Below are 21986 nucleotides of genomic sequence, written 5' to 3' on the forward strand. Positions count from 1 at the left end.
GCAGCTAGGATAGATGAAGGTGTCTGGTTGTGCTGCTGTAGATGCACCATGGTGTTTCTTCTCTTTCCACTCCTCCCGGCGGTTGTTCTTCCTCTAGTCACTGCTGTGGATACATGTCTTGACTATCTATCTCCAGGCACTGTGGTCATCTGCAAGGGATTATCACATGTCAAGGTTGGTGTTGACAGCATTAATATCTCATTTGCAGACATCTTTATAATGAAAGCCAGCTTCTCATAAAACATGTCCTTGGGGATTCTGCCATTTTCCATTCTGTGAACATGACCAAGCCAGTGTAGATATCACTAAGACAGGAATGTAAACATGTGAGCACATCTTTATTTGAGACTCTGTCCTGCCGTATGATGTCCAAAATCTTCCTAACACAGCACATGTGGAAGACATTGAGGTTTCGCTCCTGGCAAGTGCAAGTTGCCCACAACTCACTTCCATAAAGCAGCATGCTCAACATGGAAGCCTGGTAGACTTTCATCTTGGTATTGGACATTAGCATCACATTCTCCCATACCCTGTTGGAGAGGTGAGCCATTGTCGTAGTTGCCTTGCCAATACACTTGTAAATGGAGAGGTTGCTGGTAATGGTGGAACCTAGGTAAACAAAACTGTCTACCACCTCAAGTGTGTGGTCACCAATGCTGATGTGTAGTATGCTGATTATGTCCTGAGCCAGAATGTTGGTCTTTGTCAGGCTGATGGTAAGGTCAAATTCTCTGCAGGCTTGGACAAAAAGGTTGATGAATCTCTGTAGATTTTTCTTGGAGTGTGCTGTCAAGGCTGCGTCATCTGCATCAAAATCTCTCAGATCCACGTTTGTCTTAGCATGGTGACGTGCCAAGCTGAACAGACCCGTCACCAAAAGCATATGAGACCACCAGAGAGAATAACATGCCAAAGAGAGCTGGGACGATAACACAGCCCTGTTTCACACCGCTCTTTATAGGGAAGGCCTCCGAGGTTGAACCGTCATACTGGGCAGTGTCACACAATCATACTGTGAGGTGGGCACCCTATCTTGTTGAGAGGTGTGAAGAGTCTTTTCAGCTGATGAGGTCAAAGGCCTTCATCAGGTCTATGAATGCATGTACAAAGGGTGTCTTTGCTCTCTGCATTTCTCCTGCAGCTTTCACAGTGAGAAAACCATGTCGACTGCTTATCTCTGAGCTGTAAAGCTGCATTGTGAGTCAGGATAGACCCTATCAGCTACTGATTACACTTTGTTGAGAACTGTGTTTTCCTGTGAGTACAGTTCTTGATAGTGCTTTGCCCATTGCTTCATCTGCTTGCTGTGGTCTGTGATGATCCCTCCCTGTTTGACTGGAGAACTGAATTGCAAAATTTTAAAAAACGCAAATTTTGAAGGACGATTGTACTTTTGTTTGAGTAGGTGCAAAATCAGAGAGTTTTGACTTTAAATGCAAACTGATTTAAATCTTCCCCCCATCCCCACCTGAGACCCACATTTATTGCAGGACAAAATATTTACTTGCAATCGCTGTAGATTTAAGCAAAGTACACCCAGTACTTTGCCCTCGAATACAGAACTTCACCTACTGTTCTTATGTACTCTGTTACCAAGAACTGAAAGGTTACTTTGCCATGGAATCCTCAGAGCACACAACAGCTACGAAGCTAACTGAGAAATTTATGGTCTCTCCAACTAGGACAGAAGAGGAACAGAAAACCAAGACACAACTAAATTCAGGGCAGCACAGTGATTAAACTAGAGCCCTATTCAGGTGGTCCCTCCATATTTAACTGGTGTGAAGAAAAGACTGGGGGTGCCCTCTGAGGCCCCACCTGCTCCAGTGTTGCACCATCACCCCTAGCATAACTTCCATGTACTCAATTGTGGGGAGAATACACAAGTACAGCTGATAACACTACTGCAGAAGTTCAGCCCCTGACACATGGGAGGCAAGAACAGTGATGAAGTATGATGGAGGGGTTGGGGCCAGGAGCATACCCCTACTTTTCCCTCACACACAATGGTAATCATGTTAGAAGAGTTTGCTGGATCAGGTCCATCTGGTCTAGTTTGTTGTTCTCACAATGGCTGTGCAGATGCTTGGGGGAAAACTGCAAGCAAGGACCCAAACATGAGAGCACTCTTCCCCACTGCGGTTTCCAACAACTGGTATTCAGAAGCATTACTGCCTTCCCCTAGGATTGCTTGATGGTTAATTTAAAGACAATATCAACTCAGTCCTTATGAGTGCCTTTACTTTTTAATGCTGGTTTAAATAGCTCCAGCCTCAAGTATTTTACTGTTCTAGGTCTAGTTTCAGTGCTTTCATGTTCAATTTATTGTGCTTGTTTTATTGCATCTGTAACTCAGCTCAAGCCATTGGTATGGAGAAAGGTAGATAAGACAATGGTATCCAGAAGGCATGTTTTGGATTTGTCAGGCACTAAGGACAAGCTGGGTCCATACAAAATGGGTAGGCTGAACATGAACCCGAGTGCAATCATAGTATTGGCACTTGAAATTTTAAAAAGTGGCAGAGCAGCTTTTAAACTATTCACTGTGGGAAACTTCTGGTTCAAATAAATCATCCTTAGGGAATTTATGATTGTTCAATAGGTGCAGCATAGATCTAGGTGGTGAAGGTGCATGGGGACATGGAAGGCATTCAAAGAGACCACAGAGGAAAATTCACACATCGGGAGCAGCTGTTGTTCTTGTTGAGGTAATTTATATCTTGCTTCATATTACAAAAAAGTCGCTAAGCGGTTTGCAACATTACAAAACAATCAAGATTCCGCATTTTAAAATAGCACAGGACAGTTAGATAAGCTTCTCTTAAACATCACTATAAACTAAAACATTGTTGTTGTTTTTTCATCATCATCATTAAAGGTAAAGGACCCCTGATAGTTAAGTCCAGTCGCAGATGACTCTTGGGTTGCGGTGCTCATTTCGCTTTACAGGCCGAGGGAGCCGTTGTTTGTCCGCAGACAGTTTTTCCAGGTCATGTGGTCAGCATGACTAGGCTGCTTCTGGCGAAACCAGAGCACGGAAACGCCGTTTACCTTCTCGCCGGAGCGGCACCTATTTATCTACTTGCACTTTGACGTGCTTTTGAACTGATAGGTTGGCAGGAGCAGGGACCGAGCAACGAGAGCTCACCCTGTCATGGAGATTCGAACCGCCAACCTTCTGATCGACAAGCCCAAGAAGCTCAGTGGTTTAGACCACAGCGCCACCCATGTCTTCGTTACCATTATACAATTATTTATACCCCTTTTTCCCTGATGAGGACTCACGGCAGAGTTTTAGTGGGGTGATTGTTCTTAAAAAGGAGTCCAAAGATGTAGTGGGCATTACAGAAGCTTGTTGGAATTGATAGAACTAGTAGGATATGGTGATGGATACAAACGCTGGATGAAGGTCTGGATGTTGCTCTGTCCATCAAAAGCATTAAGAGTCATACGAAGTAGAAATCCCCAAAGTGGCAGAATTACTGACTGGGAATGCTGCTGTCACACCCTAAAAATAATTTAAGCTGGTATTCAACTAAATTTTCCTCAGAGAGACCTATTGAAATTAATTGCCCTAACTTAATCGTGTACATTTATTTCAACAGGTCTGCTTCAAATAAAATTTAGCATCCGGTATGCATTTACACTACCACTACACTGACCAAAACACCTACGATTATCAAAGAGGCATCCAAAGGAAGATGCGTTCTTGTACTAGATGACTTCAGTTATGCTCATACTGGGTAAATGCATGCTCTGGTCATGACAAAGAATTGAAATTTCTACAACAGTTGATCACAGAACTGACCGTCTGTATGAAAGACAAAATTTAGAGTCACCATCCAAGTTGACAGCTATTACAACATTTTCCCACAGTTTAGTTATGTGTTGTGTGAAGTACTACTTCCTTTTGTCTGTCCTGAATCTTCCAACAGTCAGGAAACTTTCTCCCTCCACTTTCTCCACAATAAGCATAGTCAATGTTTCACATACCCCCTTACACACCTTTTCCCCTATCCAAAACATTGGTCATTTTCTTCAGCCCCTTGGTCATTTTGGTTGTCCTTTTCTGATCCTGTTCCAGCTCTACAATAATCTTTCTGAATTGCAGTGACCAAAACTATGCACAAATGCAATTGAACCACAGACTTGTATAACAGCACTGATACTGGCAGTTTTATTTTCACCCCCAGTCCTTGTTATTCCCAATATGAAATTACCAATTTTTACAGCTGCCACACACTGAGTTGACATTTTCACTGAGCTATCTACAATGACTCCAAGACCTTTTAGATGTTTAGTCACTACCAATTCAGGCTCTGTAACCACATACAGTGTGTGGCTTTTTGCCCCAGTGTGCATCACTATACAATGGCATATGCTAAATCACTCTATGAGAATGACTTCTTGTTGTTATCCAACTGTCTCGAAAGTCAATGGACTGCACTCCCAGGGGTGAAGTCACAGCACTGTGTTCGCAGCACTGAAGTTACCTCTCCGTGTTGTATGGAGGTCCTGGGCTGCCCTGATGAAAAGACACACACACCCCTCGGAAAGCAATACATTTGGCACCAACTTGGTTGCAGGAGTTGCTGAAAGAAAACATACAAGGCGCTATCTAGCCACCTGGAGAGCCAGTGTGGTGTAGTGGTTAAGAGCGGTAGTCTCGTAATCTGGGGAACCGGGTTCGCGTCTCCGCTCCTCCACATTCAGCTGCTGGGTGACCTTGGGCTACTCACACTTCTCTGAAGTCTCTCAGCCTCACTCACCTCAGAGTGTTTGTTGTGGGGGAGGAAGGGAAAGGAGAATGTTAGCCACTTTGAGACTCCTTAAAGGGAGTGAAAGGCAGGGTATCAAATCCAAACTCTTCTTCTTCTTCTTAGTGACTCCACTCCTGATTTGTGTAGGGTTTACTCCTTAGCCATCTCTTCTCCCAAATATATCCTACAAGGCAGCAGAGGTTTAGGATCAGTGTTTTCCTTCTTTTAGATGGACTTCCTTCCCAGGTTACCGAGCCCCATCTGCCCCTCACTTCCCTCTACAGCACGTGCAGAAACTGCTTTCTTGGCCGTTGGACCCACTATTGGTCTCATCCGCTCAATCCACCGGAGGTTGTTTTCACATGCAGGGGAAGTCCTTAAGTCATTGAAGGTTTGAGACCCATCAGCTACCCTCACTTGGTTTAGCTGGCCAGTCCAAGTCACTCCCTGGACGTGGCCGCTGTCACATGCTGACAGCTTCTAGGAGCCACAGGAGAGGGCTGACTGCAGGTTGGGGACCAAAGGTGGACAAACTACCCCCAGAAGCATGACGGCTCCCCCACCCAAAGTACTGCCTCTCTCCTAACACCCCATGTTTCACCTTAGATTTAAGGTGCTGCTTTTGACCTTTAAAGCTCTTCATGGCCTAGGACCCTCATACCTACGAGACCGCCTCTCTCGGTATGCCCCACGGAGAGCATAGCAACACCCTAGTGGTCCCAGGCCCTAAGGGAGTTAGATTAGCTTCAACCAGAGCCGGGGCCTTTTCAGCACTGGCTCTGGCCTGGTGTAACGCTCTGCCTCATGAGACCAGGGCCATGCAGGATCTGATTTCTTTCCGCAGGGCCTGTAAGACAGAGTTGTTCTGCCTGGCCTTTGGCTTGGAGCCAATTTGATTCCCTCCCTCTCTTTCTTTTTTCTTTTCCTTCTCCTCCTGCAAGGAGGCTACATTTTAATATTTTAATGTTTCAATATTTTAATGCTGTATTTTATTTTTGTTTTTAAGTTGTAATCATTCAACTTGTTTTTATTATTGCTTGTAAGCCGCTCTGAGCCCGGCCTTGGCTGGGGAGGGCGGGGTATAAATAAAAATTATTATTATTATTATTAGTATGACTAATATTGGATATAGCCCTTACATCTCGTACCTGGTTCTGGACACTCCTCCATATTAAGTCCAGGGCACAGGTTAAAAGCGCTATAAAAAAGTCAGAAATTAAATTGTTACAACAAAAGAAAAATAAAAGCTTATATAAAAATCCATATAAACTCCTTTTTGCTCTCTGGCGCCATCTGTTGTTGGATGTTTAGAACACATTCAAAATGTATTATTGTGACGAATGTAGCTGAGTCCCAGGGTTGCCTCCTCTCCGGTCGTTCCATGACCAACTATTATAAGGTGCAGTCAGTTAGGCTGCCTATAAATTTTACCTCTTTATCATGATTGGAATATGCATTTACTCTGGATTTTGTCAAGGATGCTGGACTCAGTGAGCCTTTGGTCTAACCCAGCAGGGCTCTTCTTATATTATGAATGAATTTTTCTCATTAAGTGTAAGTATATTGGACAGATGGAATCAAACTAGAAGTACTCTTGATGCCACATGGTAAAGTGAAGCTTGGTAGGACAGAACTGATGCAAATTCACACCAGTAGTTCCTCTGGACTCTTATATACATTAGACTCTTATATACATTATAAACTGGACTCTTATATACATTAGAGAACAGCACAGAACATGGTCATGCTACTGCTGCATCCTATGGAATATCTATGGACTCACACAGGGTTTTATGGACAGAATAACACATGAAGCAGCAAGAACAAAAGTCAATCCATTAACAAGAAGTAACAGACTCTTTAAGTACAAGTGAAAAACCTTTGAGTTCTACACATGTTTTTATGCTGTAAACTGCCCTGTGATCCTTGGATGAAGGGCGATAGATAAATGCAATTAATAATAAATAATTATAACATGCACATAAATTATCAAATATGTTATACTCCCTTCTATTTTCTCTGTACTATATGCTTTGAAAATCCAACAAGACTTCACTAAGTGGTCTGGAGGACATTCCGGCCATTAGGATAATCAAAAGCTAGGGAAGTGGGCTTTGTGCCATCCAACAGATGGCAAGAGCCCAGGCAGTCCAGAGTCCATCATGCATGTGCATCAATGTGGGAGTGGCAGAGAGCAGCATACCCAGATGGGAATATTCACATGGCCATCCATCCTGAGTTCACACTTTGACAGGAGAGGGAAAAAATATCTCTAATCCTGGTTTGAGCTGAATTAAGCCAGAAGGATAAAGAGCAGGTTCAAGATCTACCTTAGACTGGTCCAAGGGATTTGTAAGGGATAAAGAAAACCACTTCCTAGTGTCCTGAGTCTCTCTCTCTCTCTCTCTCTCTCTCTCTCTCTCTCTCATATATTGGAGTCCCTCCGCGAAAAGTATTTTCTGTTCTTTCCTCACTAGGAACACATAGCAAAAGAGAAGCTATTAGGAAGATGGGAAGCTGCCACCTAAAACAGGGGTAGGGAACTTTTGTCAGTCTGAGGACCACACTCCATGATGATTGGCAATTTCTGGGGGCCACAGTAATGGGCAGGGAAAGAGCCAAAACAAAGGGGGGGGGACAGGCAAAGCGAAAGATGCGACCCTTGACATTGTACAGCAGGCTATAGTCCAACAAGTGAAAACTGGAGGTTTCTACGCATTTCTTTCAACCCTCCATCCAAGCAAGCAAGCAAGAGGCAATCTCACAGTTCAATTGCCTCACAGAGGCAATTCCAAGCCAGAGCACTAGAGGAGGAGCAGCGTGGGAGCCAGTGGATGAGGCCTGGGAAGATGGAGTGTGGCCCACAGAGTTCCAATGGCCAGATAAAGAAACTGGGGGTGGGGTGGTGGTGGTCTGCATTCGTGAAAAAAACACCTCCCCCCTCACACTCCTGATCTATACAGTACATAGTTTAACTAAGACTCAGGAGCCATATAACATTAAAATTGTGATTTCTCTGAGGGTTTGTTTGTTTTTTATGATGGAAGACACCAAAGATGTGTAACGTAAGCAATTATTACAGGGACATGCTGCAAAATGAAAATGCCACTGTGGTCACCAGTCCTTCCCTCCCATTTTGAAAATATTTTAATACGCAATAATTGGTGAGTTTACACAAGGATTTTTGCCACCAGTTGTCCATCCTTCCCCCTTTCCACTCTTGCTCCGCTTGGATTGAATTATGAAGGAACGCTTGATTTTTTTTTTAAGTGCATTTATTGAAAGTAGAAGTCCAACCACATAACCACTGCACCCCAAATTTCATTTGCAAAGCTGTGGTACATTCTTATTAAAGTAGATACTCTGGAGCCTTCTTTAACTATTCAATAATTCACTCTCCTAACTGCAGGGCTGTCTGAAAAGAGTTAAAAGAACACATAGGGAGTAGTTTGCTATTTTAATAAAATACCCACCAATGCAGTGTACAAATTAAAAAGACAAGAATGCATAAAACCACTTCAAGTAAATAAATAAATAGAAGTAAAACTCAGACTATGGTTTTCAAAACCTTGTCAATAATTTGTTACACAATAATTTGATGGAACTGGGAGGTTTTCACTATTTTCACTTTGGCCAGGGCACAGCCGGACCCCCTCCTTTGGCAATCCTCACAGAACTCTAGCCCAATGGTTGCCATTAATTTGATTTGAACTGATTTTATAATGAAATGATTTTAGAATGTTGTATTATTTTACTGTTGTTAGCCGCTCTGAGCCCGGCTTCGGCTGGGGAGGGTGGGATATTATTATTATTATTATTATTATTATTATTATTATTATTATTCCTAAAGGTAAAAAGAAAGGTAAGGTAAAGGACCCCTGGATGGTTAAATCCAGTCAAAGGCGACGATGGGGTGCAGTGCTCATCTAACTTTTCAGGCCGAGGGAGCCGGCGTTTGTCCACAGGCAGCTTCCCGGGTCATGGGGCCAGCATGACTAGGCCACTTCTGGTGCACTGAAAGACTGAAACCAGAGCAGCACATGGAAACACCGTTTACCTTCCCACCGGAGCGGTACCTATTTATTTATCTAACTGCACTGGTATGCTTTTGAACTGCTAGGTTGGCAGGATCTGGGACAGAGCAACGGGAGCTCACTCTGTTGTGCAGATTCCAGCCGCCAACCTTCCGATCAGCATGTTCATGAGGCTCAGTGGTTTAGACCACAGCGCCACCTGTGCCCCTAAAACATAAAAAGAAATATCTACATAGGGCTCCCTAGGTAATACATGTCATGATTTTGTTGCTGCAAGGTAGAATGCCATGCTCCAAGCATTCATAGATCAAATCTCAAATAGATGTGGAATCCTTACCAGGGCCACCTGGCCAACTCTTATTTCTCTAACACTGATTTTCTTTTTCTCCCACCACACAGACAGTTCCAATGCAATTACTACCAGAGGATTGGCAACTCCTGCAGTCAAACTGGTGTAAAATTTATTGCTCTGGTTTTTTTTGTCCACATCAATGAAGCCAAGGGGTATGGTCATCTGGGCAGCCCAGGACCTCCATACATGCTGCCCAGGCTTGAACCATGGAGAGGCCACTTCAGTGCTGCAAACGCAGCAAAAACGATGCAGGAGGCAGCTGTTATTAGTTACCAGTCTCTGCAGCCACAGCAGGCAATGTGATTCTCCAGTGGTTTGACTTCACCCCAGGAGGTGCACCCCATTGTTTCTCAAGACAGACGGATCACAAAAAGATTTTCTCTTTCTCCCACCACATATACAGCTCCAGTGCAACTACTACCCCAGTCACCCCAGATACTATGAATCTTAGATTGACTAAAGTGTTTAATTCAGCATATCTGAGAATGAAAATAATACCATGTGGATATACTCTCTTTTTTGTCTCGGTTATAGCTTGGAATATTAGTGGAGATGGATAAAGGCTCCCTTTAATCCTTCAGAATGATTCAGCACTTCCCATCTGATTAGCACTTAAATCTCATTTGACAATGGACAAGCTAGAACTCTTGTCCAGTATATCTAAAATTTATCATCAGTACTAAGCTACTTGTCTTTCTGGTCAAGATCTAGATAGAGTAGCATCCTTTTGCACAAGGTAAAATCAGCCCTCTCTAATAACATTGATTTGATAAGGATAGGGGGAAATAGAATTTCTCTTTCCATCCTCTTTCACGCTGAACACAAGATCTCCAAAAACAAGGAAAAAATGTTGCATTGCAACTGATTTCTATGTAAAATTAATGAAAATAAAGGAATTGTGCTTCACCATTCATAATGAATAACTATGCCAGCTTATATCAACCTTTTCAGTTTCCACCTCTAGAGGGCTTTTAAAATGGGGTCAACAGCAAACATATCTTTACATTTGATCTGAGAGCAAGGAATACAAAACAACAGAGCTTACCCAGAGTGAATAAACAAAACAAGACCTTATCCTGAAGATGAAAAATCATGCAGAATACTAACTACAGCTCCCACCTTTATGCTAGATATGGATTGCATAGATCAAGCTGGTTAGAAAAGAAGACAGAACAGTGAGCAAAGATACATGGCCCCATTAACAATGCTGAAAGATCAATGTTGGCTAAGCATAAGAATGACAATCCCATATGTCTGATTCAATAGGACACAGAGCACCTGCTAGCTGAAGAATACAATGCACAGAGATGATGGAAGGAAACAGATAAAAAAACTCGTATCACCTCCTAAAACTGACAGCCCACCTTATCCTCAAGTGACACAATAGCTAGGTCCTTGAAACAGACAAGGTATTAAGGCATGAGCCAAAAGAGCAGGGCCTTCCAAGATTAAAGCCTCTCATTCGCATAAGCAGGGCTGCTTCAAACTCTGCCCTTTAATAGAAAAAATTCCCCAGGACTTAAAATTATTAAAAACAGCAAAGATAACATTAACAGATTAAACACAAACACACTGATTAATAAACTTCAGAATAAAGAGAGCATTTGAAACAGAGGGTGGTGTAATGTTATGTATTTTGGCAGATTTTAATCTATTGCAGTTGTGTGGATAATGTCATTATACAGTTTACTCACTAGGTGGCACTGGACTTATTATATCTGGCTAGTTTCCTGCTGTTATTCTGCTCTTGTTGGAGGGAGACAATTTAGTTGTACTACTTTCTGACTAGTGTGTCTTTTAGTTTAGGATTTCCATGACAGCAGCGCTTTGCATACCAAGCTCTGGGGCACTAAATTTTCTCCCTGAAGGACGGCTTGCCTATTATTGCTTACCTCTCCCTGAAGTGCACAACTCCCGTAGTTTTGGATGTCATTTAGGGATTAGTCTCAGTTCCCGTAGGCTCTGTGTCAAGGAGCAACAGTGAGGCTGCGAGTACTGAGTACGCAATATGAATAGATTCTTTGGCAGACAACTCAGTTATGCACAAGGCTCAATCAAGCTAGAAAAATTTAAAGCCATTGGACTTCAAGCACAATTGCACTCTCCAAATGGCGAATATTTAAAAATGGAGCAGCTGCTATAAAAGGAAATGTCAAAGGATCTGCAGGCTGAGCACGTGGTGTTCTTCTACTTCTTTGGATCATGGCCATAACAATTTCAGCTAAATTAAATAAGCTACTATAGGTAAGCTAACATTTCAGATGTTTTCATTCATTGCTTTGTGGAATCTGTTAGGCCACTGCCTTTCTTTGATGTTCCCACCCAATTCTCACCCGATCTTCTTTGGAAAGCATTTGATGAGTAGGGTATTTTGAGAAGTAATTAATTTCACTTGGCAAATGTGAGGTAGATGCATTCTTTGAGATCACACAGTTGTAGTGCCCTATTGTATAATCATGCCAGAGATATTTCTTTGTGAAGGTTTATTTTTCCTTTCTGGCTGAGCTGCTGCTAATATCCTGGCTTTTTCATTTGTATTGATTTTGCTGTAAGTGCTGTGTAGCATATATTCTGCCTTTTAGGCAGACAGAAGCTGTTGAGTTGCATTCTACTCCCAAGCACACTGGCGTGGTTGAGAACAAATGTTGGTCCTAAATTATTATTCAGCTTTATATTATCAGAAGCTTTTGAATAGGATAGTCAGGCAGAATTTCAACCTTGCAACGGCTCGTAACTCAAGCATAAGCAAGTATGAAGGAGATTACAACATTTCATACTTTGTCACTGCTGGGGACATAAGCGTTACCCATTGTTGTGGCAAGATGAGTGGTAAAGACATTCTTTACAATAAAATAACTAAGGGCTGCATCCAACTAAGCTTTCTTCTGAGTAGATATATTGATCTTAATGGACCAGCGACGCCATGTCCTTTAACATCAGTGAGCCTACTCTGGGTAGAACTAGCACAGGACATAGCCATGTGTGTTTATTGTGCTAAGCCTGCTACTGAATCTGGAATCTTGAAGAAAGCAACTTTCTGGCTCATAGGGTTGCAGAAAGTATTAATGAATGGGCAGTCTGCCAAAGGATCAGTTGGGAAAAGGCCATTAGTGAATGGCACAACACCTTGCCTCACATCATTTTCCTGCTCATTGAGCACCCGACTTTGGGAAGCCCTGAAAAGCATACAACCACCACACCGGAGGCAGACTGTGGTCTTTCAAATTTCAGTGGCATCCTGTGCAAGGCCAAAATTTGGCATGTGCCCTCACACCTTCTATTCTGCTCAATTCACTATGTCTTGGTTGTGATGCCCTGTGGCAACCCCTAGGCTCAGCACCCAGGGCAGCGGAACCAGTCACACTTCCCTAAATCCGCCTCTGACAGCACAACGCAAAATAATTCATTCTATGTCAGTCTGCTAGCTGAACTGTCCCCTTGACACATACATAACAATACTTAATATTTGCACAGTGCTTTCAAGTGTTCAGAGCACTTTGCATGTATCATCAAGTCACTGTCCTTACCTAACCCTATTAAGCCTCCTGAGGGAAGTCAGCAGATAGAACTCCCATACTATAGATGAAATGTGTGAGACAGCGAGTAGCTGGCCTAAAGCCAACTACTGTGTTCGTGACGAAGGCACCATTCTGATCTGACTTTCTGATTTGCAACTGAGTCTCTCAGCCACTACACAAGTGAAGATTGCTTACTCACATCAGAATGCATAGCGTGCAGTTTGGATCCCAGTTTTTATCATCCTGGGTTGCTTGGGAATGTTTTATGTATAAGGGTCATGCAACAGTGTAACTGTACCTAAAGTGCAGACAAGTATTTAAGGGTGTGAAAATACATACCTCCATGAGATTGGTACATCTTACTATGGGAGCTGCAAACAGAGAGCTGACAGGCTAACATCCATGAGAAGGGACTCAGAAGCAGGTGCCAGGCTAACTAAAGAAACTTAAATTCACTCTCTCATTTGTATCTCTGGGGAAGTAGCAACAGAAGGATATTAATAAACACTTCAGACACCAAGGAATACTATGCTGTTTATGCTCTTCTTTTATTAAAGAGACAGACCCAAGCTTTATATAGTGATTTGATAAATATGCAGCAGTCCTGAAGTTTCAGTTGCCTACACAGTTTGTGCTTAATTGATCAGATATCATGCATAGCACCATAGCCTTGCAGCCAAGCCCATGAAAGTTAGTAGCCTACAAAAAATGATGCCCTGGCCCAATTCCCCAGTCATACCTATCTTTGCATTCAAACATACCTTACAATAGCAGTTGCCATGGCCTCTTTTTTAAAAAAAAATACTAATGAGGTGAAACCAGCTTCCTCAGGCCTTTGTTGCTCCTGCAAATTAAGCTGTGGAGCCAGCTGTGCAGCCCTGATTGGCTGGTGTTTGTGATCATTCTTCTTCCCTATTCTTGAGTGTTACAACATTTTACAAAATGAATGTTCTGCTTTGTTGTTGTTGTTGCTGCTGCTGCCGCCTTTACAAAGAAAAAAAGGTGCAGGAATGATATTCTTATAGCATTTATCCATTAACACAGCAACTTCGTTTTTATTTTTAAAAAGTGTATCTCATTTGTAAAAAATAGTAAATCTGTTTTGGGATCAGCAGGACAAGAGTTGTTAGCTAACCAGCATAATATACAGCTGTCTCCAGGTATATGGATTCCTCATTATGAAGGGGAATCAGTGACTGCATCCAGACTTAATGCTGAACCATAGTTTAGCATATGGGAATGAGTCTGGTGAGACTCAGGCACATGCATTTCTCCTGAACCATAGCTGATTGTAACTAACCATGGTTACTTGTTTAATCTGAGCTGAGAATTATGGCTAGTGTTGACTGCAGTTTAGAGTGGGGAAACTATGGCTATCTGGATGTTGTTCGACTCCAACTTCCACCAGCCCCATCCTGGCCAAGGATGAGAAAATGGGGAGCTGTAGTTCAGAAACATCTGGAGACCCACATGTTCCCCAATCCATGTGTTAAAGGGAAGTGTGCTGAAGTTGGGTTTCCTTATATCACAGAGAGCATTAACCAGTTTGATTTGGACATAACAAAATGGAAGCAAAACCTCCCCATCTCCTCTGTGTGGCTGTGCTGGGGGAGGAGAGGGAAGGAGGGAGTCCATGAGCCAGAATCGACGGACCCATTAAATTATGGTCTGTCCCAATTCTACATGGGAACAGGACTTAAGTCTGTCCCGTCCTGTTTCTGTGCAGATTTTTAATATTCTAAGTAGAATTGTATGGAATAACATGGCTGCCCCCAATTTTTATATGGGGGCAGCCATGGTATTTTTGTACAATTCCTCCTGAGAACAAGGAAATGCCACCAAGTCGTGCTGCTCCCAGGGGAACTGCCTGTATTCCATTCAAAGCACACAGAAACAAGGAACCCCATGTGCTAGCCACTTCAGGCTGTGGGTAACTGAATTGCACATTTAAAAAGTTTAAATGTAAGAAATATATCGTACATGAACAGATGCAGCCTTGCAGCCCTGAGACCACATCATAAAGTGGTATTTGCTGCAGATTCTGAAAGGAACCTATAATCTGATCCCAATCATGATCAGATCACATAAGGTCACTTTGGAATCTGATCTTAGTGGATTCCTCCCCCAAATCCTGAGCAGGAGCCTCATGGATGTAATGCTAACCCATAATTTAATGTTGCATGCAAGCCAAGTCAATAATGTATGTCAACAACATGGTGAGCAAACTTCCCAGAGTGCAGCTATTTGTGTTTTATAGGTATGTGCCAATTGTGGTGTATCAATGTGCTAAGAAAGAAAAAAAGAACACAACTCTCTTCCCTAGTTAGAGAAGCTTCTGTTTTCTTGTTTTCTGCATGCAACTGGTGGGAGTGATGCTTTCCACTAGTAGTATGGGGCATGCACTGGTGTGGTGTACTTTGTTTACTTCTGCTCTCAACTTACAGCATATATGCACATATACATATGGACACATCAATCTGTTTGACTCTCCCTTCATTTAAATCAATAGGCCCCCAATTGGATTTTAGCAAGGATGAATCCTACCAGTGCTGAACCTATGTTTTTAGGGCCCTGAAGTTTGAAATGTCATGGGGGCTCCTTTGTAACCAGCAACGAGGTCTGGCTAACCCCTTGTTACCTTCTTCAATGGGGTTGTTCCATGACAGATCACCACAATTAAAAAAAAATTAACTACTTCATTTCAGATTTTGATTAAAATGGCTGTCCTGGATTATCTCACCTGTCAAAGTCAGTAGGGGAAACAAAAATGCCTTATGCCTTATAGTTTTTTAGCCCCACATTGGGCAAAAGATTCCTGCATTGAAGCAAGTTGGACTACATGATCCACAGGGTCCCTTCCAACTCTAAAATTCTATGGTTTGTTTTTCTGGATTTTCTAGCAACATATTCACAGTCAGTTTCATCACTGGAGAGCTTCCTTGCAATGTCATTTTCTGGAGACAATATGCAGAAAGAATTTAAGCGCTCTTCAGCAGAACAGCCAACTTACCACGCCGCTTCGCCTTTGCAGCACCTGCGCAGTTTCAAGTCTGCTGAAATATATACCACCAAAAATTAATCCATTTGAGTCATGCTACTCAAATTGGGTCTATTGGGTCCAAGTTTTTTTAACCAATGAGGAATAAAGTTGCTTCTGGGGCCCCTCTGGGATTAGGGGACCTGAAGCTTAAGCTTCATTAGTTTCATAGTAGATCTGCCCCTGATCCTACCCAATCTAATCAGTGAGATGATTTGTGGTGCTCAGCTTTGATATTAAGGGTGGGGGGACCAAGCCACCTTGCAAAATGTAGAGAGGATTTCCTAAAGTATGTCAAGGATATATCATTAGAGGATGAACAAATTAGTAATATCCTTCAACACTTCATCTAGTCCTCCCCCTCTTATATATATATATATATATATATATATAATGTTATTATTTACAGTTTGAGAGTAGAGTTGAATAAACAAGAAGTAATTTAATGAGGGCGTTTTTGTACTTCTTTGGGGGGGGAATGTAAACAATTATTTTTTTAAATGGGGTCAGAGATGATGGCCTTCGAAATCTTCAATACATCAACATTTCAGCATTTCTATACAGGCTAAGATACACGTCAGCCAAACCAGTTAGCTAACAGCAAGAAGTCTATGATCAGAATATATATTTTTTCCTTCTGTGGGCTAGAGGAACATCTCTTTGCTTAATCCTAAAGAGGTAGCAAGCAGTATGCAATCAATTTCTGAAGATGTTCCTGGAAAATGTGAACAAACAGTGCCACTAACATCACTTGCCTCCGGCAGCAGGAAACCTATCTCTCTGCTCTGCTTGATGTCAGGTTAGGCATACTGTGTGGCATCATTACCAGACATCAAGAACAAGTGTGAGTTTAAAAGTATATTCTTTTCCTTGGTGAGAAAAGAACATATAATCACTTACCCTTCAAACCTATAAAATTGGAGTGGGACGAGACCTAGCTGTTAGGGAATGTTCAACATTTGTCTTTTCTTAAGGTTTTCCTGGTAGCAAATATGTATTCTCTCTATCTCTCTCTCTTTCATTTTCCCTCTTCCCAACAGATAAAAGGGTAATAAGCAAAAGGCTGAGCATGTACTCCCTAAAGTGATTGCTGGTGGTTTTCGTTTTTTAAAAACAGTAATTGGTGGAAGGAAAGACTAGAATTGTTGGTATTTCCTTTGCACAGGTAGTGAACTGGATCAGAACAACCCACAAGACCTTTAACAATATTGTTAACTGAAATACAAAATAGATCTCCCTACCCCCAAATTCTTCTGTGACTATATTGTGGTATATGCCACAATAACATGCCTCAGTCTTTAAGGTGCTACAAGAATCTTCGTTGCTTCTTTGGGAGTAAGAGTTTCCAGTATTTTGAGTTACTCAGAACTGTGTGTTTCCCTACACTTTCCTGCATAGGCTGGGTGGCTTTCTAAATGACAGCCTATGTAATTAAGATGTGCAGCTATTCAGAGTATTGCCAGATCTAGGTCCCCCCCCCCCCAATATTTATTAAACTTTTAAACTTGTATGTAGTAGGTTACGGAATAAGTAGCAGGTTGCAGCCCATGATAAGAGGACAAAACAGCAAAGACCTTTTTCCAGAAATGAGCACAGATGGATGGCGATGCCCAGGAAACTGCAACTAGGCCAGCACTGAGGTGATAGTGTGGAGTTGATGAGAGTGTTATCCAGTGCCAGTACAGATAAACCTTCAAGGTTGCTTCTTGGTTTCTAGCTGAAATAGATTTTAACAGAGGACTTACTTACCCATAGTCTGTCCCACACCCGGTCCTCTATTTGGATGCTAATGTCTGGTTCACAGTAATTTTTGAGTGTTGTGGATGACCCCATATTGATTTCTATGAGAAGTTTGTAATTCTGGGATACTAAGCCCTTATAGTCTGGTGTTGATTGCGTGTACAGATACACAAAAAATGTCTGGGTGCATCAAGGCTGTCCTTGTTTGTAAAGTTTATTGGGAAGTGTCCAGATCTGTAGGCCTTGTAGCCGGGTATGAGGTAAATTTCCTAATTTAACAGATAGCATTTCCTTGTCTATGGGTCTGCGCTTTGGAAGGAGGTCATAAAGTCTATATAAGCTTAATGATTCCCCTTTTTTATATTGTAGGTATTTGTCTTCTTGTCTGAATCCTGGATGATTGAGGAAGCAGGCAGCCGTGGATGGAGGTGTTGCCAGGAGAGATGACCATCATTTCCAGATGTAGGTGTTTGTATCAGCATTTGCATTAGAGTTGGGCATTTAGTTTTGTATTTTAAAATTCCCATGAAATTACAACTACAAAGATTACAAATCAAACAAGTAGAGTATGGAGCCCTCACTTAAAAGTAATACTTAGCCCTTACCAGCCACAGGGGACAGTAGCTCCTCCCAGCTCTCACCTGGGATATTTCCTTTCTCCTCCCAGCCTCTCACCCTGGGAGACCAACATTATCTTGTCTCTCATGCAGGATCCTCCATCAACCATCCACTACCACCATGAATATACAATCTCTGGCGGGAGAGAGAGAATTTTTAAAAAAGACTAAAGAAAGAAATATATTAAAGATACAAACAAAAAACTTCTGATTTTCCATTTGCCAATTACAAAACAAGAAAATATAATTATTTAAAGCATTCAGTCCATGCTAACATCATCTTTTGTTAATCAATATTAGAGGGGGTTAAAAAAATAATAATTAAAGTCTTCTCTCTCTTTTCGCTATAATGCAGAAAAAATGAAAAAATGAAAAAAACAAAAACAAACAAACCTGTGTTGCTTCACCATGAGCGATGTCAGCAAAGAACTGTATCATTACTGCTGTTCCTACAGCCAATGAGGAAGCAAGAGGGCTAGATTAATAAGAATTCTTACATGAGGCAACTGGCTAGAGCCTTCGTGGTTGCAGGGATCTACCCACAATAGCTTTCATTTAGAAAAATGAATTTCTGACTTGTAATGCTCAGAATGTGTGCGACTTGTGTTGTGCTGATGTCTTAAAAATTCAGTGCAATTAAGCCACTTGCCCTGTTAAGAGTGTCATCCGAACTGGCTGGGTAGTTGAGAGGAAGGAAAACGTGGTGTCTCAAGGCCATTACCTCTAGTAAAGTTCTCCTGAAGAGCTCACACTTAAGTCTCCTTCCCACTTCAATAAAAAGGACCGTATGTCAGCCTTCCACTATCGCCTGCCACCTCTTTGCTTAGCCTTGCACGCATTGAAAGCCAAACCTTGAAAATGCAGGGCCAACTGCCTTGCTTAGCAAGAGCTAATTAGTGTGTGCAAAACCGGAGAAGCTACTGAATTTGTCTGCAGTTTTGCAAAGACAGCCCCCTTCTGTCATAAAAGGAATAGCCAAGGGATGCCAGCTCCGAAGAGGAGCCTATGTTGCATTAAAAACCAACTGCCATGTGCAACTAATTGCTCCACACACAGCATAGTCCAAAAATAATTGACTCTGCCTGTTTTGCTATTTTGGGGAACCAAAGAAGAATTAGCATGCCAAAACAAAGTGCCACTTATAAGGGAAGGGAGGAGAACCACTGTGGCCATCTGCTTTCTATGTCAGTGGCAATATAAATACTGTTAAAGAAAAATAAAATAAAAACCTCTCTCTCTCTTTCCTTCACTACTTGCAACATTCAGAAAGGTCCTTTGGTGAGTTAATGCACTTGTGGCATTCTGAGGACAATCCTCTCTCATACCGCCCCTCTGTTGGAAAACACCACTATGGCTCAAAGTACAGTGTACTTGTATGCTGTTTCGGGGCTAGCTGCCCCAGCATATTTCTGAAGGTTATTGCCAGGAACTGGCGACAAAGCACGTTAGACAAACTTTGCTGGCCTGTATTGGCTTCCAGTAATTTTCCAGGCTGAGTTTAAGATTCCACTTATCACCTTTAGAGCCCAGAGCCCAGCATATATCTGCAAGAATACCTCCTCTCATATTTTAGTCTCCCTAATGTTTAGGATCTTTTGTGCACATCTGCCTCTGGGCACCTTCTTTTTGAGACGGTGCCCAAAGCTAGGAATCTCCCTCACCACTCTTCTCATTTTCCCTTTGTTTTAATCAGTTTCATCAGAACTTCTACAACATCCATGTCAGAGAGAGGGAGAAATGCCAGAAGGAAGCCCTTAAATGCCATTCAAGTGAGAGGTAAACATGGTGCACTGTACAGTATTACAAGGTTTTAGGATGTTACAAGGAGTTTACAGGAGTTGGGATGTACCTGCATCAGGGCTCATTTTATTCTGCTTATGCAAAGGGCAAAATGTTCTGATGATCAAGATAAGCCCTTACTTCTATGGTCTCATGTTTCCCTGGGTTGTTCCTAGGTCAACTGCAGGCAGCATGAGCAGGATCATATTACTTCCAGCAGTTCTTAAAACAGAACAGGCTGCTGTGCTTAGAGTTTAACTACAACATATCCCCCTCTCTCCCTATGCTTCCTTGTCAGACTATTTTGTGGGGGATGTATGTGTATACCTTTACCTTTTGCATTGCAGGAATGTAGACTGCTGTACAAAGTAAGAGTTGCATCCACTGTTCTGCCTACCTTTGCCTCTGGCCCCACCAACCACTCTCATATGGTCCCTGGAAGGTTCTCCAGGAGGCAATGTGGCCATTGAACTGAAAAAGATCACCCACCCCTGCATTAAGTGTTCAGATACATAGGTAAAATGTTATTCTACTTTTTATACATTTGGAGCCTAAACAGCATCGCCAAAGGATCTCACCTTTCAATACTTCCCAGCACTAGAAGAGACCGACCCACAGGAGAATCTCCACAGGCTGCCAAAATACTCACTGGTAGACAAAAAACACCCTGATATGATTTACAGTATATAATAAAAATCAAGTGTTGAGCAACATGAGAACCGGGAACAAAACTAGCATAATTTACAAGACGCAATAAAGGAAAAGTTGAGCAATAAGAACAACAGAAATATGACTAGTAGCCCTGTTGTATTTTAAAAATACTCTCTCATGATATGCATGTGCAAAATATCCATGGATGTTATTTTGATTGTTCTGGAAAAGCTATTTTAAAAAAGCAGCAAAAGAACATGAAAAAGTAAAAAGTCTGCACTATGTTCCAGTAGCATCTGCCTCACTGACTGCTCAGTGTCAGGCTAGGTAACATTCTGGTCTCGTCTTCATTTCATGAGAACCCTCCCCTCATGTCTAGCAGATGCTAAGCTATTGTACCATGTGGGCAGAGTCTGAGTGAAGAAGACAGCCATGTCACAAAGAAATGTTTGTCAGAATAATCACAGAATGCAGCACACCATTACGCCCATCCCCCCCCTCTTTATTCTGTTTTGCCAAGGCTTGTAACAACTGTGGGGTTCCTGCAATACCAGGAACACAAGTTGAATTAACAGTTTGCGAACTAGCATATTGTGATGTGGCCAGAGTCAAGTCCATACAGTAATATCAGACAGAAGTGCTCAGACGGGAGAATAAAACTATGTATGTTAGACCAAAGACAGGCATTAAAAGTGGGCAACCTTTGAGGCATTTTATTCATGGAACATCATCAACTTTGCTGCAGTTAACTTCAAAATCTCAAGGGGAATCTTCTCAACTGCTCAAGTATAAATCAAATATTCATAGTTCGGGACACGTGGTTGGTTTCCATGTAGTTAAAGATCTATATATTTTGGGAAATAGTTTGCCTGCCTGTCCACCTGTTCTCTATGAGTTTGGGCACCGATCAAGCTACTGCTGATAAGTGTGACACAAGGTTTGCCGAGATGGGGGAAGGAGCTTTGGTCAATTTTTGGATGCTGCATGCCATTTTAAATCAAGATGGTGAACAGAAACATGATTTTAGCATGACTTTGCCCTTTTTTGGCATAGGTTCAGCTGCCTCTCAAGATATTGCCATTAAACAGCAGTCTTCACTGACACTTTTATTTTTTTTCCATAGAATTCAAGGTTGTCTCCTACATGGTTCTCTCCCACCCTAATTTTGTCATCACAACAACCCATTGAGATAGGCCAGACTGAGAGAGCATGACTGGACCAAGGTTTGCTAGTGAATCTTGTGTCTTCTCATTCTTCACTACAGTGGCCCTCAGCACTATATGAAAATTAAATTAATTTACCATTTTCGGTTTATAATCAGTATGTTTGCCAGGAACTTAGAACCAGTGTCATTTTCATTGCAAAGCATTAGCCTTTTATGTGAATCATAACCCAGGAGACAGTACCATGCTGGGCTGTCAAACAAGTTAATATTCAAGACAGTACACTTTTTCAACTGAAAGTGCAGCAAGGATTTATCCACACTTCCTCTTGTGCC

General features: G+C 42.0%; 1 long non-coding RNA gene across 1 annotated transcript; it reads left to right on the top strand.

The window, feature by feature from the left end:
* Positions 1-435: 435 nt before the first annotated feature.
* Positions 436-20584, top strand: LOC128406756 (uncharacterized). The gene is made up of 5 exons (XR_008328605.1): positions 436-541; positions 2603-2708; positions 17811-17903; positions 19752-19834; positions 20185-20584. It is a non-coding gene; the product is annotated as an uncharacterized LOC128406756 (long non-coding RNA).
* The last annotated feature ends 1402 nt before the right edge of the window (positions 20585-21986 follow it).

The sequence above is a fragment of the Podarcis raffonei genome, chromosome Z (genome assembly GCF_027172205.1).
Source record: "Podarcis raffonei isolate rPodRaf1 chromosome Z, rPodRaf1.pri, whole genome shotgun sequence".
In the NCBI taxonomy this organism is placed as follows: Eukaryota; Metazoa; Chordata; class Lepidosauria; order Squamata; family Lacertidae; genus Podarcis; species Podarcis raffonei.